This window comes from Macaca fascicularis, chromosome 7 (genome assembly GCF_037993035.2).
Source record: "Macaca fascicularis isolate 582-1 chromosome 7, T2T-MFA8v1.1".
Taxonomy (NCBI): domain Eukaryota; kingdom Metazoa; phylum Chordata; class Mammalia; order Primates; family Cercopithecidae; genus Macaca; species Macaca fascicularis.
In genome coordinates, this window is record NC_088381.1 from 30,482,479 (window position 1) to 30,502,254 (window position 19,776).

General features: G+C 37.2%; 1 protein-coding gene and 1 pseudogene across 1 annotated transcript in view; one reads left to right on the plus strand and one right to left on the minus strand.

The window, feature by feature from the left end:
* Positions 1-19,776, plus strand: part of UNC13C (unc-13 homolog C) — a 649,809-nt gene that overhangs the window by 40,334 nt on the left and 589,699 nt on the right. The window lies entirely within an intron of this gene.
* On the minus strand, positions 1,666-4,422 carry LOC107130211 (intraflagellar transport protein 80 homolog; annotated as a pseudogene).

The following is a 19,776-nucleotide window of genomic DNA, read 5'->3' on the forward strand; positions in this document are numbered from 1 at the left end:
TGGGGAGAGTAGGAGTAGCTAATACAGCCTGACTGCCTGGCTGAAATCTGTCTTTCTTAACCATACACCTGAGGTCTTTACTGAACAAAGAGTAAGTTATTGTAGTAAATAAATAATCTCTGGGGAAATACTTAGAGATTCTGAGAATATCCTATTTTTCATCAGTCTTCTACAAACTAGCTTTAGCATCCGTTGATAATTCTTGCTTGAACTGATAATTACCATCAAGGTTGCAAAATGATGGTTTTTCTAATTCTATCAGTCTTTTTACATGTATTAATTGGCATTCTTCTATAAAGAATATTTTATCACTGCTCTATCAGATTTCATAAACTGAGTACACTCTTGTACGCAGCATCTGGGTCAAGAACAGAATATTCCAACATTTCAGAAAAGAAAAGAAACATGTTAAAAAGAAAAGATTTATATTAAAAAAAACTATATATAGTAATTAAAATGGGGATAAGAAAGGTAATCCCTTTATCCCTTTATATACATGTAACATATTTCTATAAAATTCCATATATATATATGCATATACCCACTCTATAATGAACCCTTTCCAAAAATGGTTTCACAGAAGAATTTCTAAGGGGTGTTTATTTTTTAAAAAATTACATGGTAATAATTTGGAGACAAATGATTAAGACTAGTCAAACAGGTTTATCATTTAAGATTTTCACAAATCCAGAGTTGAGGACCTATTACCTGACCATCTCAAGTCAGAAGAGGAATGAGGAGAATCCTTCTTACCCATTTTGGATATATTTTTAAAATTATGATAAAATATACATAACAAGATTTACCATTTTAATCATGTTTGTAGGTGCAATTCTGTGGCATTAACATTCAGAATGTTGAGCAACCATCATTACTATTCATTTTCAGAATTTGTTCATCCCAAGCAGAAACTATGTACTTGTTAATCAATAGCCACCCCCCACCTTTCCTTCTCCCCACCAGTCTCTGGTAAACACTGTTCTCCTTTACATCTCTATGAGCTTGCCTATGCTGGTACCTCATATAAGTGGTATCATATTGACCTTTTGTGTCTGGCTTATTTCACTGAGCATCGGTTTTCAAGGTTTATCCTGTTGTAGCATTTATCAGAATTTCATTCCTTTTTGAGGCTAAATAATATTCCATTGTATGTGTTGTACCACATTTGTTTATCCATTCATAATAGATGTTTGAGTTATTTCCACCTTTTGCTATTTGAGTAATGCTGCTATGAACTTTGGCGTATCAGTATTTGCATTTTATACATTTGCGCAAATCTATCCTCATGTATTTTTGTTCTATAAATAAACTTTTGGAGGCATTTCACAATTTAGAGGTCAAAGAGAAATTAATAATACACATTTTAAACTAGTTCAATGTTTTATTATCAACATTCATATTTGGGCTGAAGATTCAGGGATGAAATAGTGGGCAAAAAGCGGATATATAATTAACACTACACAGGCATATCATAAGTATATCATAATATTTTGCTAATTATTGGAATAGAAAAATATAAAACAGAGACATACATAAATTTCTTTGTGTTTCGTCTTTCTGAATGTATTTTTACATTAAATACACAGCAAGTGCTTACACTTACTTAAATATTATCCTTTTTTAATCAACCAAAACATGCTTATCCTTAGTTAATCAAAATTCATTTCAAAAGACAAAATTTCTTAAAGATAAGCATGGCATAGAGGGCTTTAGATTCATACTCTTACTGCATTGGCTGCTTGATGATTGTTCTCCTTTTGTAATTTCAATCTCAACTTTGTCTTTTTCTCTCAATCTATTTGGAGACCTGCTGCATACTGCAAGCATTGTTTGTTTCTTCTTTACCAAATGTCTCCAAAAACTTTTGACAGTAAGCAAGAACTGTATCAACATGTGTTTTGTATTTTACAGCCAATTCTAGTGCCCTTTCTCAGTTGTAGAGATTAATATTGATCTGGATTGCTTCATAAACGAGGCCAGCCTGAAGAAATGCTATTTCAGCCTCCTGTATGTTCCCATTAAACCTTAGTTATGTTGGCCATTTTTGATTATTTAAATGGAAGACTTTTTATAGAATTGAAGTACTGAACCTTATCAGTTTCACCAGTTGCTGCATAGTCTATTTCTGTAATAGTCATATCTTGATTAGCAACTGCCATAGCAGCTAGACAAGCTCACATGGTTTGGTCCTCAACAAAGTGGCAAAGTCTTAATCATGTTCCCATTTTGAACTGCCTACATATTTAGGGGGAATAACAGGATATAGTTATACACTGATGTGAACCAGAGGGCCATTAACTCTTGCTATAGTTACCTGATTTCCAACAAAACTCACAATATGGGAATTTTTACTGAATTCACTTGTATCCCTTTCATGTAATGTTTTAGGCAAAATGTCACTGTCCGCATAAACCATATTGGAATAATACCACACTGTAAATTGAGTATCTTGAAGTCTGCAAAGGACGGTGCTTGTATCATTCCATGCCAAAGTATGCACTATTGTTTCAAGTTTGAGAATTTTTTTCTTCCTTCTCAAATTGTTTCACAGAGGTGATATAGATATCTCTATTTTTATCAATAAAAGTGACTTTTCTATCATTGGTAAGTCCTTTCTGATCCAGAGCAACTTTCAAGATTTCATTTGTACAAGGAAGAAACTTTCCATCATCTAATGGTTTTCCAGTTGATGCCTCAACAAAAAAGATTATTTTTCTTCATCAGCTTTGTGTCATTGCTATGATATCATTACTCAGAGACACAGTCTGTGCATTCAGAATATCTGTTCTCACTCCAGGAAATTCTGGAGATGAAATAAAGTGCCCTTCATATGAATATAAATCGATACTACTAACATCTACAAGAAGAAAATGTCTTTCTGCCTGCAGGATTAAACTAACAGTTCCTTCTTTGAGATCAAATAAAATTGGTGTATTCCAGTTCTTTGTGGAGACCACATAACATTGAAGAGACATTGAAACAACTAAGTGTGCAGAGTTCAAAGATGCTTTAATGGCCATGACGGAATTCCAGTGAGTTCACTGCATCAGTGAGAACATTACGAATGTGTATGGTCTTTCTTTTAGTTAATGTTACTTGAAAGTTTTTCCACTCCAAGTGTTGTTCCACCACAGGCGCAAAAACATCATGCCCAATTCCACACACTCCAGCAGTCTGAGTGCCATCAGTTGACCACGCAATATTAAATATGCTGCCAGTGTTTTTCTAAAGCATATGATCACCCAGTTTTATTACATAAGTGTAAAGTATGAAATAATCCAATAGCAAGTAATTCTCCATCTGGAGCCCAGGCAACTGAAGTAATACGATGCTCATGAGGTTGTGAATTGTACAGTGGGTGGCTGTAACTATCCCATACCTTGTATTTACAGTCTTCACCAGTAGATAAAATAAGATTACTGACTGAATTCCAATCTACTTTTAAAATGATGCCATCATAAGCTTTCTGTAAAACTTTAGCATTTGATCAAAGAAGTTTCTTTTTTTGAGACGGAGTCTCGCTCTGTCCCCCAGGCAGGAGTGCAGTGGCACGATCTCAGCTCACTGCAATCTCTGCCTCCCAGGTTCAAGCAATTCTCCTGCCTCAGCCTCCCAAGTAGCTGGCATTACAGGCGCCCACCACCACGCCTGGCTAATTTTTTGTATTTTTAGTAGAGACGGGTTTCACCATATTGGCCAGGCTAGTTTTGAACTCCTGACCTCAGGGGATCTACCCGCCTCGGCCTCCCAAAGTGCTGGTATTACAGGCATGAGCCACTGTGCCTGGCCACTGAAGAGATTTAATGATTAGCTGCTTGCCTGCTGTATAAAGAACCTTTGCTAAATCAGGACCCCACACTATTGAATACACTGGTTTTCCTCAGAAGGCACTCCTCCTTCTTCTGTATTTGATAAGTATATTTTCTGGGAATATTCTTCGGGAGTAGTTGGGGGCTGACCTGGGCTTGCTGAGCTAAAGTTGATCTAAGCATCCAAGTCTTTGACCAAATTTTTATTTTGTCCATCTTCTCCAATTGTAACTAATGCTGTTGCTTCACCATTCTATCTTCCTGCAAGTACTACTCCAGAGTAAGCTGCTACACTTTTTTCCACTCTTTCTAACTTGGAAATCAAATTAAATTTATCATCAGAACTTATGAGGACAAAGCTTTGGGCTTGCGTTTGTTTCTTATACCCAAACTCTTTGGAAACCAATGAAGATCTATAGGGTAAATATCATCAGGAAGCTTTACTATTTGAGTTGTTCCACTGGTGAACAAGTTCCTTTTCACTATCTGGTGATCATCACTCTATGAATACAGCTCTTCAGTAGTAGTCCAGCCTACACGGCTTACTAATTCTTGATGCTTTGGTTCTCTTAAAAGAGGTATCTTCAGTCTCATGACTCCACTTCCAGCAAAAATTTAAAATTCCACTTGATTGCATTTATTCAAGTTCCAGGAAAGCAGTGGCAGTTGCTTTCCTATAGCTGGTACCGGTTACCAAGAAGCCTATTGGTCACCATAGTGACTTCTTGACTATTAGTCTTTTAACTATGATGTATGTTGCAAACATTTTCTCCCAGATTTTTATACTCTTTTATTGTGATTTTCTTTTTTGCCTTATAAAAATTTCTTTTTTATAGAGCCACATTTATCAATCTTTTATTGCATCTGTATTTCAGACATAGAAAGGTTTTCCCCACACTCAGGTTAGAAGGGAATGGATCTATCTTTTTTTCTAATATTTTTATAACTTCATGTATTTCATTTGTATTCTTGATCCATTTGGAGTTTATTCTGGCATATAGTATAAGGAATGGATGCAATTTCATCATTTTCCAAAAGATTATACAATGTCTTGATACTAATTATTTAAAAAATGTATTTTTTTAATCTGGTGGATTGAGTTGACATTTATATAATATATAAACTTATATTTGTATTTGAGTTTTTTTTCCTGGACTTCCTAATTTTTTTGCCCACTCCTTAGTCTCTCTATTCAATGTACTATATCACAGTCTTTCAAATATGGAGACTTTGGTACATATTTCAGTATCTGGTAACACTAGCTGCTGATCAGATAGCTGTGGTTCTATGACGGATCTATGATTTTTCATTTTCTGACTTCATTCCAAATGTTTCTGTTATACAGACTTTAAATCTCACTTGCTGACTTTGAAAATTTTTGTTAGTATTTTACAGAAGTTACAATAAACACACGGATTGAATGATAAATGACATGTTTATGGTGTTGAAGTGTTTTACCCAAGAAGAAAGGATGACTTTCCATTCGTTAATACCTATCTTAAGTTTTGAATATTTAACTCTTTATGTGCTAAAATTTGTTTCATAAGTTGTTTCCTTCCTGGGTTGTAAAGGTTGTGCTTTAATCATTTATGTATTTATTTAGTTAGTTTGCTTTCACTTGTCACCTAGAACAATGTCTTCAATATAGTTGTTAATTTGATTTTATAAGTATCTGGTGACAGAAATAGTACTCGGGGAAGTGGTTACTATCCAGCTAAAAGGATATAGAAAAATATTAGGTTGGTTGTAATGGCAAAAGTCCACAATTACTTTTGCACCAACCTAATAAATTTAGAAATACAGTTGACTCTTAAATTTTCTTATTATTGTTATTATCTTTTAAGATGGAGTGTGACTCTGTCGCCCAGGCTGGAGTACAGTGGCAGTGGTGTGATCTCGACCCACTGCAATTTCTGCCGCCCGTGTTGAAGTAATTCTCCTGGCTCAGCTTCCTGATAGAAGGGACTACAGGTGTGTGCCACTACAGGTGTGCACCACCACACCTGGCCAATTTTTTTATTTTTTATTTTTAGTAGAGATCCGGTTTCAGCATGTTGTTCACTCTGGTCTCGAACCCCTGACCTCAAGTGGTCCCCCACCTCAGCCTCCCAAAATGTTAGTATTACAGGCATAAGCCACCATGCCCAGCCTAAATTTTCTTATTCTTAACTCAGAATGTGTTCTAGAACTTTGAAACTGATTTTGCAAAAATACAAATGTAAATTCCACAGTTAACAAATAACCTGAGTGTCGCATTATTTATAAAGCTTTCTGTGACGTGCTTCCCTGCCTTCCTATGTATTTTATGGTTTTCATCGACTGTATATTAGTTGTATATATTTATGGAGTACATGAGATATTTTGATACAGACATATGATGTGTAATAATCACATCAGGGTAAATGGAGTGTCCATCGCCTCAATAATTTATCCTTTCTTTGTGTTACAATCCAATTATACTCTTTTACTTACTTTTAAATGTACAATAAGTTAGTGTTGACTGTAGTCACTTTGTTATGCTATCAAATACTAGATCTTATTTACTCTAAGTTTATTTCTGGACCCATTCACCATCCCCACATCCCCTTTCCTGGCCCCAACTACCCTTCCTAGTGTCTGGTAACCACCATCTACTCTCTATCTCCATGAGTTTAATTGTTCGAATTTTTAGCTCCCACAAATAAGTGAGAATATGTGAAGTTTGTTTTTCTGTGCCTGGCTTATTTCACTTAACATAGTGACTTTCAGTTCTATTCATGTTGTTGCAAATGACAGGATCTCATTCTTTTTTATGGTTGAATAGTGTTTCCACTTTTCTTCATCCATTCGTCTGATGATAGACACTTAGGTTGCCTCCAAATCTTGGCTATTGTGAATGCTGCTGCAGTAAACATGGGAGTGCAGCTATCTCTTAAGTATACTGGTTTCCTTTCTTTGGGGCATATACCTAGCAGTGGGATTGCTGGAGTATATCATAGTTCTATTTTTAGCTTTGAGGAACTTCCAAACTGTTCTCCATAGTGGTTCTACTAATTTATGCCTACCTATCAGTTGACTGTTCCTTCTCTGCATCTCCATTTACCACACAGATGGTTCTGTATTAGTATCCATCCCACTCTTGTGCTCTTGTCGATCTCTCCCTCTTAGACTGTAAGCTCATTGGAGCTACTGACTGTGACTGATTGGTCTATGCATCCTCCTATCATAATACCTGTCTTAAGGCTGTCCTCTGTTAAATTGTCACAGGATGGGCCGGGCGCGGTGGCTCAAGCCTGTAATCCCAGCACTTTGGAGGCCGAGGCGGGCGGATCACAAGGTCAGGAGATCGAGACCATCCTGGCTAACACGGTGAAACCCCGTCTCTACTAAAAAATACAAAAAACTAGCCGGGCGAGGTGGCAGGCGCCTGTAGTCCCAGCTACTCGGGAGGCTGAGGCAGGAGAATGGCGTGAACCCGGGAGGCGGAGGCTGCAGTGAGCTGAGATCTGGCCACTGCACTCCAGCCTGGGTGACAGAGCAAGACTCTGTCTCAAAAAATAAATAAATAAATAAATAAATAAATAAATAAATAAATAAATTGTCACAGGATGATTTCATGCCAGTAGAATTTTGTGAATAGAATTAAATGTTACGAATCTAGAATTTTATACTGTAAAAACATGCTGATATACCATTGCAGAATCAAGAAGATAGGATCATTAAACTGGACGTTCAGCATCTACTTGCTGTTTATGATTTAAATATGGGAATGTGACCCAAATTTGAAAGATTTTCTTCACTCAAGAACTTCCCACTTTCTCTACTGGTTCTATAATGTACCATGTTGACTATTTTCAATTATAAAGGCATATCACGGTATCAATTATTTACATTAAACCTGTATTTTCTGTCTATCCCCTGCCAGGTAAATGAGAGCCCGAATGATATTTTCACCAACGTATTTATTTTTTGTTTTTATTTGTTTGTTTATTTTCTCTTGCTGACCCTTAATGAAAGCTAGGCATAAATGGAGTCGACTTTCATGCAGTCAATTTTAATTTTTCTTTTGTGCTCATGAAGTCTGCTGCCCAGTGAGATGTATCAACTGCACTGTTGTAACATCTGAATCAACCGTGGCCTACACTGTTTGATCAGGATGACAAAATTGCTTTATTTATTCTTCTTTTACAATTATAGCCTGCAGATAAATAGGCATTATTATAGGGGTCAAGCTTGATCATGCTGCATATTACAAGAATTTCTCTGTGACTACAATGGCAAATTGATTAGATAAAACTTATTGACATACAATGCCAAATAATTGATTTGTTATACTAAAATAGCTCTGACGCCTAAATCAGTCACAATAACTCATTTGTAGTGTGGAAAAATCATGCTTATGCATTTTGGGGTTGCTTTGAACACTAAATTAGCTACTTAGGAGTTTGTCCTTGCCAACTCAATTATCATATCATATCATATCATATCATTAGTCTCGTCTTCTTTTCTGTCATTTCTCTAGTGAAGTTATATCAGACTGATAATTCAAGTATACTATGGTGAGTGTTTACTTTGAAAAAATTTGTATCTTGAGATTCTATTTTTATTTTAATGTTCTTTTTATATGTACTGCTACAAAACAAGCAAGTGCTATTATTGTACTGATAACAGAGATTTATTTGGTACCTCCAGCTAATCAACTGAGGGATTTTAGTCTGTAACCATGTCTAGACAAAATGCAAATGTGAGTATTTGATACTTTTTCTTACCATCAGTATGCATTTGGAAAGTGTTAAGCATTACTTCTCTGAGTTGTTTCATAGAACTAATTATCAAGATTTCAAAGACATCTTTGCATAGATGGTGTTTTATCTTTTGGAATAAATTTATTCCTACATTTGTTTTCTAGAAAGACATTGGTAGAGTCATTGTAATAACAGGATGGGATGGAATTAAGGTGACACTAACAGGGAATGAGAGGTCATGAAACTAAAATATATGTTTTGCTTCCACTGGGTACATTTATTATTGACACCTGGATATTTTAGGACACTTGATGATGAAAGGAGAGAAATACTCAAAATGATTGCAAGAGGGTTGTGGGCACTCTCCTCACATCTACTGGACACCTTCCATTAGCTTCTGGGCCTCTCTGTATGATTTCTCTGATTACAAGAGCATGTAAGGTCCAATTGAGTGCAAGTAAAAAAAAAAGTCAGAGAAATTAACATCCTAGGAGTGACCCTTAACTAATAACTAGAAAGGATTGGTAGATACGTTCCCTTGCCCCTAGGTAGAACAACTGAGAGATGTGTTCCATACCATTTTCTAGAGGAGGTGAGTCCTCGTTCCCCATGAAACTAACTTTTCTGTGTTGGTTTCTTCCTTTCCCTTTCTTACTTTGCCACACCTCTGCCAGTGTTCTCTACCAAATGAAATAATTTTGCTTAAAGTCTAGTTCAGAGTTGAATTCTTGGTGGACCTCACCTAAGACAGTGAATAATGCCCATGCTCCCTCAGAATTTAGGTGGCTGGAAGAAAAATGGTACTCTATTTAGTACAATTTAGCTGTACAAACAAAAGAAACACCTCTTTGCTCTTGGAAGCTTGCCTACTTTTTTCCCCTGGGTCAGATATATATATATATAAATAAATAATTGGATCACTCCCCAATTTTCCTTCATTCTGGATCTCTGTTGGAGTTGGGTTGGAGCACAAACACCAACTTAAAGGCCTCTGAGGAAGTATACAGACCCTATGTCCAAATCAAAATCTTGGAATCTTATCTCCCTTGTCAGCATAATGGCACAGCAAGCCCTTTTAGGCATGCTTAAGTAAGAGAGAGCAAAGGAAACAAGACAGTGGAGAAAAGAGGGTCTGAGTTTCTCAACATGGTGCAAGAGAAAGTAGAAGGAGGGCTCTCATTCTATAACACTTTTTATGAACATGGAGCTTGCTCGTTGTATGCAGCCTGATAATGGCTCTAGAATGCCTTGGAGGCAGAAAGAATTAAGGAGAGAAGAAGGAAAAAGGAGAGGATAAAAACCAGAAAGAGACTTTCTTTCCCCTTCATTCTTAGCGTAGGTATGCCAGTTAAATCAGCGGCATGGATATTTGTAAATTTAAAAAATACACCTCAGAATTTGGGCAGCCTGTATCATATACCAAGAACTTAAATTGTTCATTCATGCCAAGATGGGGAGTGACTCAAGATAGCTTTATATATCTCTTAAAAATCTCCATCCTCGGCCGGGCTTGGTGGCTCACACCTATAATCCCAGCACTTTGGGAGGCCTAGGCAGGTGGATCACCTGAGGTCAGGAATTCAAAATCAGCCTGGCTAGCATGGTGAAATCCTGCCTTTACTAAAAATACAAAATTAGTGAGGTGTGGTGGTGGGCACCTGTAATCTCAGCTACTTAGGCAGCTAAGGCAGGAGAATCACTTGAATTTGGGAGGTGGAGGTTGTGGTGAGCCGAGATTGTGCCACTGCACTCCAGCCTGGACAGCAAGAGTGAAACTCTGTCTCTCCATCCTCTGTGGGATTCTCCTAACATGTCAGAGGTCATAGTTTACTATAGAGGGTGATCCCAGCACCACATTCTAAACTGACGTGATTCTTCTCTCCTAACGCTAAACTCTATCAACTCCATTTTTCTTCTTCTTTTCACAAAACTCAACCTTCCGGGAAAGCAAAATGACACTGATCCTAAACATGTGGTGCTTTTCTTTTACATCGTTATGTTGTTGAGTATATAATTTCTACTTCAGGAATGCTTTTTACCTTCCATATGGAAGTAAAGTTTAGTATAAAGCAGTGGTCCTTATTGTGTTGTCCTTAGATCAGCAGTATGAGCATCAACTGTCATGCAAAATTTTAACCCCACCCAAGCATAGTGCTATTAGAAACTCTATGGGTAGAACCCAGCAATCTGGGTTTTAATAAGCCCTTCAGGTGATCCTGATCTTCCATAAATTTTGGGACCTGCTCGTGTAATAACTGACCGCTGCAAATACTGGGAACGGAGATATGAAAATCTCACTGTAGGTCGGCATAAGTCTAGACATCCCAGTTATTCTACCCCATCGCCTTTCACTGAGAGATAAAATTGTAATTAGGAATGCTCATTGATCTTGATTCAGGAAGTTGGTGAGAGGGGAAAGAAAGGCACCTTAGTTCCCATTAGGGATAGGCCTGGGGAATTGTAGTGGGGATAGTTGAAGAGAAAACCTGTGGTATATGGGTTTTTTCCTTCCAGGATGAGAGAGGATGCCTTCCTATTTCCAAATATCTCCTCCACACTGACTGAAATTTCACCAATTAGAGCTAATAAGAAAACATTCCAGAGTATATTAAAGAGTAGTGGGAAGATGATTAGTCATAAACTTAATGCGACTTAGCTTTCATTCTAACCCAGCTGATATACTGTAAGTAAATAAGAGTTTGATTTTGGGGAAGGGTAATTCCAAAGCAAGACACACTCGAAGCTGAGTAAGAGGTGTGTGGTGGGGAAGGGGGCGATGGGCAAGAATTTAGGACGTTAGAATCCTTGGTGAGCTTGGACAGGGCACCAAGAGGGAGGAGAGAAGTACTGAAAGTATATGCAAAAGCCAATACCAACGATTTCCTTCATTTCAGATCCCTCCTAGGAGTCATCATCTCTCAGAAAAGGATAGTGGTTATTTGATTTTTTTTTTTTAACATCCTCGCTTACTTCTCCCTTACATTTTTATTCTCCTAGATTCAGAAGATTCAAGTTTATGGAAGCAAACTAGTATTTTTCCAGCAATATCGTGGAAAATAAACTGCAAAAAAAAAAGATTATCTCTTGAATGAATTCTAGGCACCAGTAAATGCTACAAGAATCACTTGACCTTTTCAAAAATGACCAGTATTTGTGCTAAGTGTGAAAGCAATGCTATGCTTCCATTGAGTTCCACAAATCTTTTTGGTGCAGAAAAAATGCTAGTGGGATATAGCACAAAACCTTCAAGGTGGGAGACACAGCTGCCCTAGAGAATCTGTCACTGAGAAGGAAGGGAAAGGGCCAGTAGACAAATCCGTGTGGAAATACAGGATTTTAGAGGCACAAAGGACAATAGGCATTTCAGAGTTTCATGGATAAAACAGACACTGTTTTTTGACACCCAAGAATTTCTGAGATTTGGCCCACAACCAGGTAAAAACAGGAGATGGATTTAAAGAGCTTTCTTATCCCTCTTTGTGTCTAGCTTCTCACTGTCTTCCTACCTCAATTTTTCTTTTTTCATTTTTTTTTTCATATTTGTCAGGTCTGTCACATTTTGCGTCTAACTTTTGGTGAAATTACTCTCACAAAAGATACTTAACCTATAAGTGTCAAGTACAGAAAGTTGTTCAGAGTCACTAACTTAAGGTCATATTGCTACCTAGTGGCAACAGAGAGATCCATGGCTCCATGATCTTGCCATAATTTCATTTGTTATTTCTGCCTGTAAATAGAGCTACTGGCTCTGCAGAAATGTGGTCAATTTGTTGCTAAAAAGATTCCAAAAACTAATTGCAACCTGGAAGGTTCAGAACCTGTCTCTGGCTCACTTAATGTCTTTCCTCACACAGTAGGAGCTGACAAGTTGATGCCTCAGATTTCCACTGTGCTGCTTAGGATCAACAGAGAATAAGTTTGTATTGAGTCTGCACAGTTTCATTCAGTATGCAGGTGGAAGCAGTGAAACAAATGCAGTGTAGCTTATTTCCCAAGAGATGCTGCTAACATGAACCAGGAGCTCATTCAGAAGAATTAAATGGACATATTCCAAATAGATATTTACTCATATCAGTCACTTCCCTCCCCAGTTTCCGGTGCTTCTTGTTCCTTTGCACGCAATCTGTCAGCAGGAACCACTACCTATAATCTTGTTAAGAGCAGTGAAATAGGAACAAGTACAAATACTGTTTAATTCACTTTCAGGAAACAGGCTTTAATTGAAGAGTTCCCATCACTTTCCATGTGTTTCCCAAAATGTTAGAGGTTTTAATTCGCTCTTACTGACTATCATCAGATAAGAAAGCTTTTATGGAAGAAAGTCTTACATGAAGTTCTCGAAATCAGAGAAGGATGAGAGTACTTGAGAAGTAAAATATGTAAATAAATTCACTCTGCAAGCATTTCTAGCTGATGAATATTACTTTTGTTATAGAAAACTGCCTATGTATAAGATTCATTCACTCCAATGGTATCCTTGGAATTCTGAGCTAATATCTAGATCTCCAAATTAGATATGCAAACCACACTGTCTTTCTCAGAGATCTGGACTACAGTAGGCATTTCAAATGGTCTGGCTACACAGGAGCTCCCTTTCTAGCTTGGATCAGAGAGATAAACACCAGGTACAGTCAGAAAAGTCCTCAGGGGCCCACCTCTCTGTTGGTGGCCTGCCTTTTGAGCCCTATCAAGGGAGCCTGTTCCTTTGCTATTGTTTCCTTTGTTTGCCAACAGCCTTAATTTCCCTAAGTTCCCAGTTCCACTCTCCGATATGCTTTTTCTGCATTATATAATCTCTGCTGCCAGCCCTTACTATTCACCATTTCCTCACTGCACCCTTTTATATCTGATACTGGTTTTCAATAATCAACCGTGCTAAGGTGACACAGAATACTGGGCCTGAGCCCTTTCTTTGGTATCTGGTTTGTATTGGTAAGCCCCTGTAAGAAACATCCCCCAAATCTCAGTGGCTTAGCACAACAAGGATTTATTTTGTGCCTCCATCACAGCTCAATGCAGATTAAGAGGCTGTCTTCCAAGTAAGAATGTGGGGTGCTGGGCTCTTTCTTCAGCATGGCTTTGCCGTCCTGGAATATTTCACTTCCAGTTAGTGGGAGAAAGACCAGTACCTCACAGGAACTTTTGGGGGCTAGTCCATTCCATTGGCAAGAGCTAGTTCCATGGCCCCAATCTAATAGCAAGTGAGACTGGGAAATACACTCTTTTTGTGCACCTTGGAAGAGGAACGGTGGTGGTGAACACCTAGCTTCTATCTGCTACCCTCATTGCTGAATGACTTACTGACTTCCAATGAAGGGATTAATATGAAGGAATCACTGTGCTGGCTAATGGAAAACAAAGCAAGCACAGTTTGAATTTAACTATTTTCTCTTCAATGATTACTTAACCATATCCCTAAATTTTACTATTTATTAGCATGAACACCTATGCAAAATTCTGGAGGTCTGAATTACTTTATCTCCAATTATGACTTTGATATTACTTGAGCAGTTTTAAACAAATAGAAAAATGTTCAAAACATTTTTAACCCAGTCAGCAGAGTCATCTCCAGAGAAGCTTCTGGGAATAGTTTATCTCACTTTTGTGGTGTCAATAAAAGGTACTCATGGATCATCTGAATTAATAAGTAAGGAGTTATAGATTGATTCAGATGACAGCTAACGCTTTTCCTGTCTTCTAGCATGATGGGCAGCAGCCTAGCACATAATAAGAGCTAAGAAATACAAGCTGATTTCTTTTTCCCTCCTCTGGTGAGTAATTTCTCTGGTGAATCTGAGAATGGTCTTTGAATCCCTTATTAGGAAGCTGAAGCTTACGTGTGTTAGAGTCAGTCCATTTTGTGTCTTTGCTGTTTTCAAACATTTTGTTTTTTTCAGACTTGGAAATCCATGGTCAAATTCAATATCATCTGTGCACTTATGTAAAAACACAGAGAGGTGCAATAGGTCAAGGATTTCATTCATCTCTCAACCCCACTGCAAGGTGGCCACAGGGCTCTACAGAGCACTCCTCCATTGAGGAAATGGAGACCCACTAAAGCGAGATTTGTGAGGCTCAGAGGTCACGTGTTATGCCTTCAAAAGATGATTTCTAGGCAGTTAATGACCAAAGTGATAGGCTATTTCCCTGTTTTGAGTAGTGGAGGCCAGAGATGAAGCCAATGAGGGTATTTGGGCACTGAAGAGTGAGGAAAGGGAAAAAGTCCTGTGATGTTAGTGCTAAGATATCCATCTGGTTTTATCCAGCACAGTACTCCAGAAGGCAAAGTCTTGTCCCGCCGAAATATCTAAATTTAATGCCTAGATTCCAAGGATCAGTGCTGAAGGAGAAACTATCAAAAAAAAAATTTTTTTTTTAATTTAGGAAGAATAGATTTTGCCACACTAATACAGGATGTTACCACACTCACTCCATCTAAGGATTATTTTGACAGTCTTTTAGCTTATAGTCCTGGCTCATGCTGATATTTTTTAAAGTAAATGAGTTTCTTGGATTATTAAGGCAATAATTCTTCCCTCTACCCCTATTTAGTTCAATCTGATGACTGTTTTTTTAATCTTGGTTGAAGATTCCCCAAAGCGATGTTGCCCTAAGTAATTACACTTACCTCAAGGAAAACTGTATTGTCGTCACATAAACATCAAATATTTAAATCCATGCCATATTTTAAATATCTTTTAATCCTTTATTTTATCTCCTGAAAGAACAAGTGTATCTTTTAGGTTGTCTTTTAGGCCAACACACTCCACATCCAATTTTGGATTTTCTAGTTTCATGTTTAATTAACATCTTATGTTATAAATTTTTTTAAATATTTGACTTGTTTCAATTGATTTAAAAACTTGTCCTTTCTCCCAGAGAAAGAGAATTCATTGTTTCAGTCAATAAGTCATGCTGTGACAGGTAAAGGTTGTCTCTATGATAATGCATTTGAATACTGTTTTAGGAAATAGCTGTAAATGTTGCACTGTATGGACAAAATAGAAGCGTAATTGCAGTTTTGCAGTTTACAGTTTTGATAGATATAAGTACCTATTGTACAAAGTTGTAGGTCCATAATGAACTAAATATTTGTATATCTCTGAAGATGCTAGGGGATATTCAGACTTATGTCATTAGCGCTCTGAGATTAGATAATTCCTAAGTCCTGACACCTCTACTTTTTCCTGATTAGAATGAAGATAACAATCCCTTGCCCAATATGTGGGATGCTGTGAGACCTAATGAGCTCAATACATGTGAAAATACATGTGTAAAAGTGTCAACAGTCTGATTCCTTTTTAAAATTAAGGAGTTAGAGTAATACTGCCAGGTAAAATACAGGATACCCAGTTAAATTATATTTCAGATAAACAACAAATAACTTACACTTGCTAAATCTAGGAACCTTAAATTGGGGTTATTGAGAAGCAGCCTCTGTCATTTTCCTAAGGAAAGAGGAATTTCCCATCCCTTCCTATTACCTACATTGGTGGTTGATTTTCAGGAGGGCCTTTTGGGAGCTCCTGGAGTCAGTGTTAAGGAAAGTCCCAATCAAAGTTCTGAATGTAGCGGCAACGTAACCTGAACAATTCGATAACCACAACTATTTAAGAGATTTTGATAGCTGATTCATAGACACTTTGAAACTGAAGTTCAAGAAAAATCATCTGATTTGTTCCATTTAGAGATGAAGTCTCAAGCCCAAAGTTGTAAACTGTTTGCCATCATTGAGGCAGCTAGAAGAAGGACCACAGCTAGAACTTCCTTCTCCTGACTTCCAGCCCAATGTTCTTCTCACTCCACCACACTGGGTTTGGAGGCTAAATCCAAGCAGTCACCTGCTTTTGTAAATAAAGTTTAATTTGGAACACAGACACATCCATTTGTTTACATATTATCTCTGGCTACTATAACTGTACAATGGCAAAGTTGAGTGGTTGCCACAGAGACTGCAAGGTTGGCAAAGCATATATTTATTAACTGGTATTTTACAAAAGAAGTCTGCCAACCACTGCTAAAGGAGAAAGGGTTGATGGTCTTCACCTCATGATTGTAAGTATATAACTGGCTTTGTTCTTCTAATTATCAAAGACAGAACCATACTAAATGTATATATATAGTTTTTTCAAAAAAGCATAAGCTGCACAATACTATGGATGAACACATAGATTAACTGTAGTAGTCAATTTCAGAAAAGTGGGCTAGAAATTGTCAGAACTTATTTTTTTTTTCTCTTAACACTTTTGATCCTATAATGAGGGTAAACTGCAGGATAGGTGAGTAATATTGACAGGTCACTGTGCACAGGGCATTATATCTATTTTAGGCATTCTGAAATAAGTTACAGTGTTTGGATTCCGCCATCAGGATAAGTAGCAAGTCACATTAAAAAGTTCATTAGACTTACTTTGTATTATCTAGCACATCTTAAATAATTCCAGGAACACAGTGTGATACTCATATATTCATACAAATAGAGATGCTTACACATTAAGCTATCCTGAATGTCTTCAGAGAGCAGACTAAGAGACAGAAACAGATAAGGTCTTGTCTTAGTTTTATTCCTCAATTATGGCAATGACAAAGGTTATCACTGGAAGGAGTGCGTTCCTCTTCAGTCTGAAAGTGTTTAAGCAGCTCCAAGATGACCTTTGGGAAGTTATAGAGAAAAGGGCTGGACTCCTTGGCTAAGTTCCTTTTTGTGCAAAAGTTCTATGATACCAGTCTATGACATTTTGGAAGGTTTCTGTACTGTCTCCTTTGTACCACAGTGACTGGAATCTTCTCTCAGGCAGCCTATGAGGATAGACATTCATAACATCATAAGTGTGTCTGAATCCTGACCCACTATCCATGTTTTCCTAATAGGACTGTTTTAGAAGTTGATCATGTCTGCATGAAATAATCCTGAAAAAGCACATCCTTAACTAAATTGCTCTCATGTATATATTGAAAATTATTCATGGCTCTATGCCTGACCACATTTGTGTCAAACGTTGTTTTTTATTTTATTTCTTTGAAGCTAAAGATAACTTGTCACGGGCCATGTACTTGGAGAGGTATTTTTATTGCTTAAAAGGGGAAGAAAGAATGTTCAGGTCAACTCAGAAAAACATAATTTGTTGGAAATCACACAAGGTACCGTGTAACGTTAGATAATGTCTTGAGCTATGGTGAGGTAGGTAAACCTGACCTCTGAGGATTCTGCAGCAGTTATTGGATCTGATTTTCTGTAGATAGTGAAGAGCCATGTGAGGAGTAGTCCTCGATCTTCTGTAAGGAACTTCTGTTTCCTTGGCCATGGAAGCAATGAAGAGAATAAGCAGTAAATGACATTCATGCTATTCCACAAGCTTTATACATTACTTCATTTAATCCACAGAATGAGTTGAATATTGTTAACCTTCTATTTTACAATGATCCTTAGACAGTTATGTAATAAGCTCAAGGTCACAGAGCTCAAAGCAAAGAAGCTAGTATTCTGATTTAGGTCTGTTGGATTCCAAAGCCCCTACTGGGGCGATTTTACCACAATGTCTCCCACTGGCAATGAAGAATCCAAGTAACTCAGACTTTAGCTTTATGACTTAGCCAAAGCTATTTATAGCCTGTTTTTACATCAATTCAAATGTTTTCATTAAGTCCTTGCTGTGTTTGAGGCACTGAGCCAATTGTTACAGAAATTCAGAAATACTTCATCACCCTCAAGGACCCTCAAGGATCTTATAATCTAGTTAGGCATAAAAGACATGAAGATATGAAAAGATAACTGAAAATAGAAGGCAGCCCCATGCCAACAGCTGACTAAGTGGAATATGTAAGTGCTACAGGGGCTTCAAGACAGGCAAGTTACCACCAGCTGCAAGTAAAACCAGAAGGAATGGAATTTGAGTCTGAATGCAGTATAAGATGATGTTACAGCCCATTAGTCAGATGAGGATTGCAGTCTGTACATCACATTTAGTCTACAGACCTGTTTTGTTAGCTTGCATAGTCTTTTTTTTTAATCCTAAAAAAAAATTTACATAAAAATACGGTTCTGTTTTTTCTCAAAGTTTTCAGAATACTTGGACCACGCATGTTCGTGTGACAAAAGACAGAACCTGTGTTTTCCAGTTAACTGTGGCCTCTGCCCTCCTGGAAGCTACATTTTCTCTGCTTCCTTCATCTACATTTCTCACCAGGCCTTGTGGATATTTGGTGAATGTTAGGAACGTGAAATCCAGAGAGTGAAGTAAAGTTTTTTAAGATCCCAACTCATTACTCAAGCTGGATTCGACCCAAAGATTTCAAACGGTTAGTCTAGTTTTCTTTTAATGGACCACATTATCATTCATGGGAGTCAGTTCTTACTTTTTGGTAGAAGATACATAATTTATTATTCAACATCTATAGGGCCTAATGTGTTTGGAAAGGCAGTTTTTTAACTTTAGAAAGATAATTCTATTCCTACATGAACTTTTATGAAATGAGTCTAGCAGAGTCTGGTGTAGCATATGATAATTAACATTTTTATCATGAAATGTATGAATGTTCACCCCAAGTGGCAGAAATAAAGAGTAGGCATAGCCAGCAATTCAGATCAGATTTTTATATCAAATTTCCTTTTTTTTTAAAAAATTGTAAACTTTTAGGATTTCAGAATTGCAGATAAATTGTGGCTAGTTATAAATATCAATATTCTTGTGTCTGTTGCTCAGGATTTTTATCTATAAATGCAGAGACTGGGTCCTACTTCATTAAAGATTTAATACTATATGTAAAAAACAGTGCTTAGAGCATAGTAAAATCTGTAGAAGTAATGGTTATTTTATTATTTTCTATTATTGGTATTTTTGTGTAAAATATGTATTTCACAAATCAGATTATTGATTTGTTCTTCTGCAACCAACTCATAAATGTTAACTTTCAAGCGTGCAGAGGTACCACACACACAAAAATGAGACTCCATACAATCAGTTCTGAATGGCTCACTCTGATCCAGGGTAGGCAAACAGTGGCCCATAGGCCACGTGTGGCCTGCTACCTCTTTGTAGGAACAGCAAGATAAGAATGGTTCTTATATTTTGAAATGGTTGAAAGAAGCAAAAAGAACACTTTCATGACATTTGAAAATTACATACAATTTAAATATCAATGTTCATACATAAAGCTTAATCAAAACAGTCATGCTCTTTTTCACATTGTCTCTGGTTGCTGTAATGGCAGAGTTGGATAGTTGCAACAGAGACTACATGTTC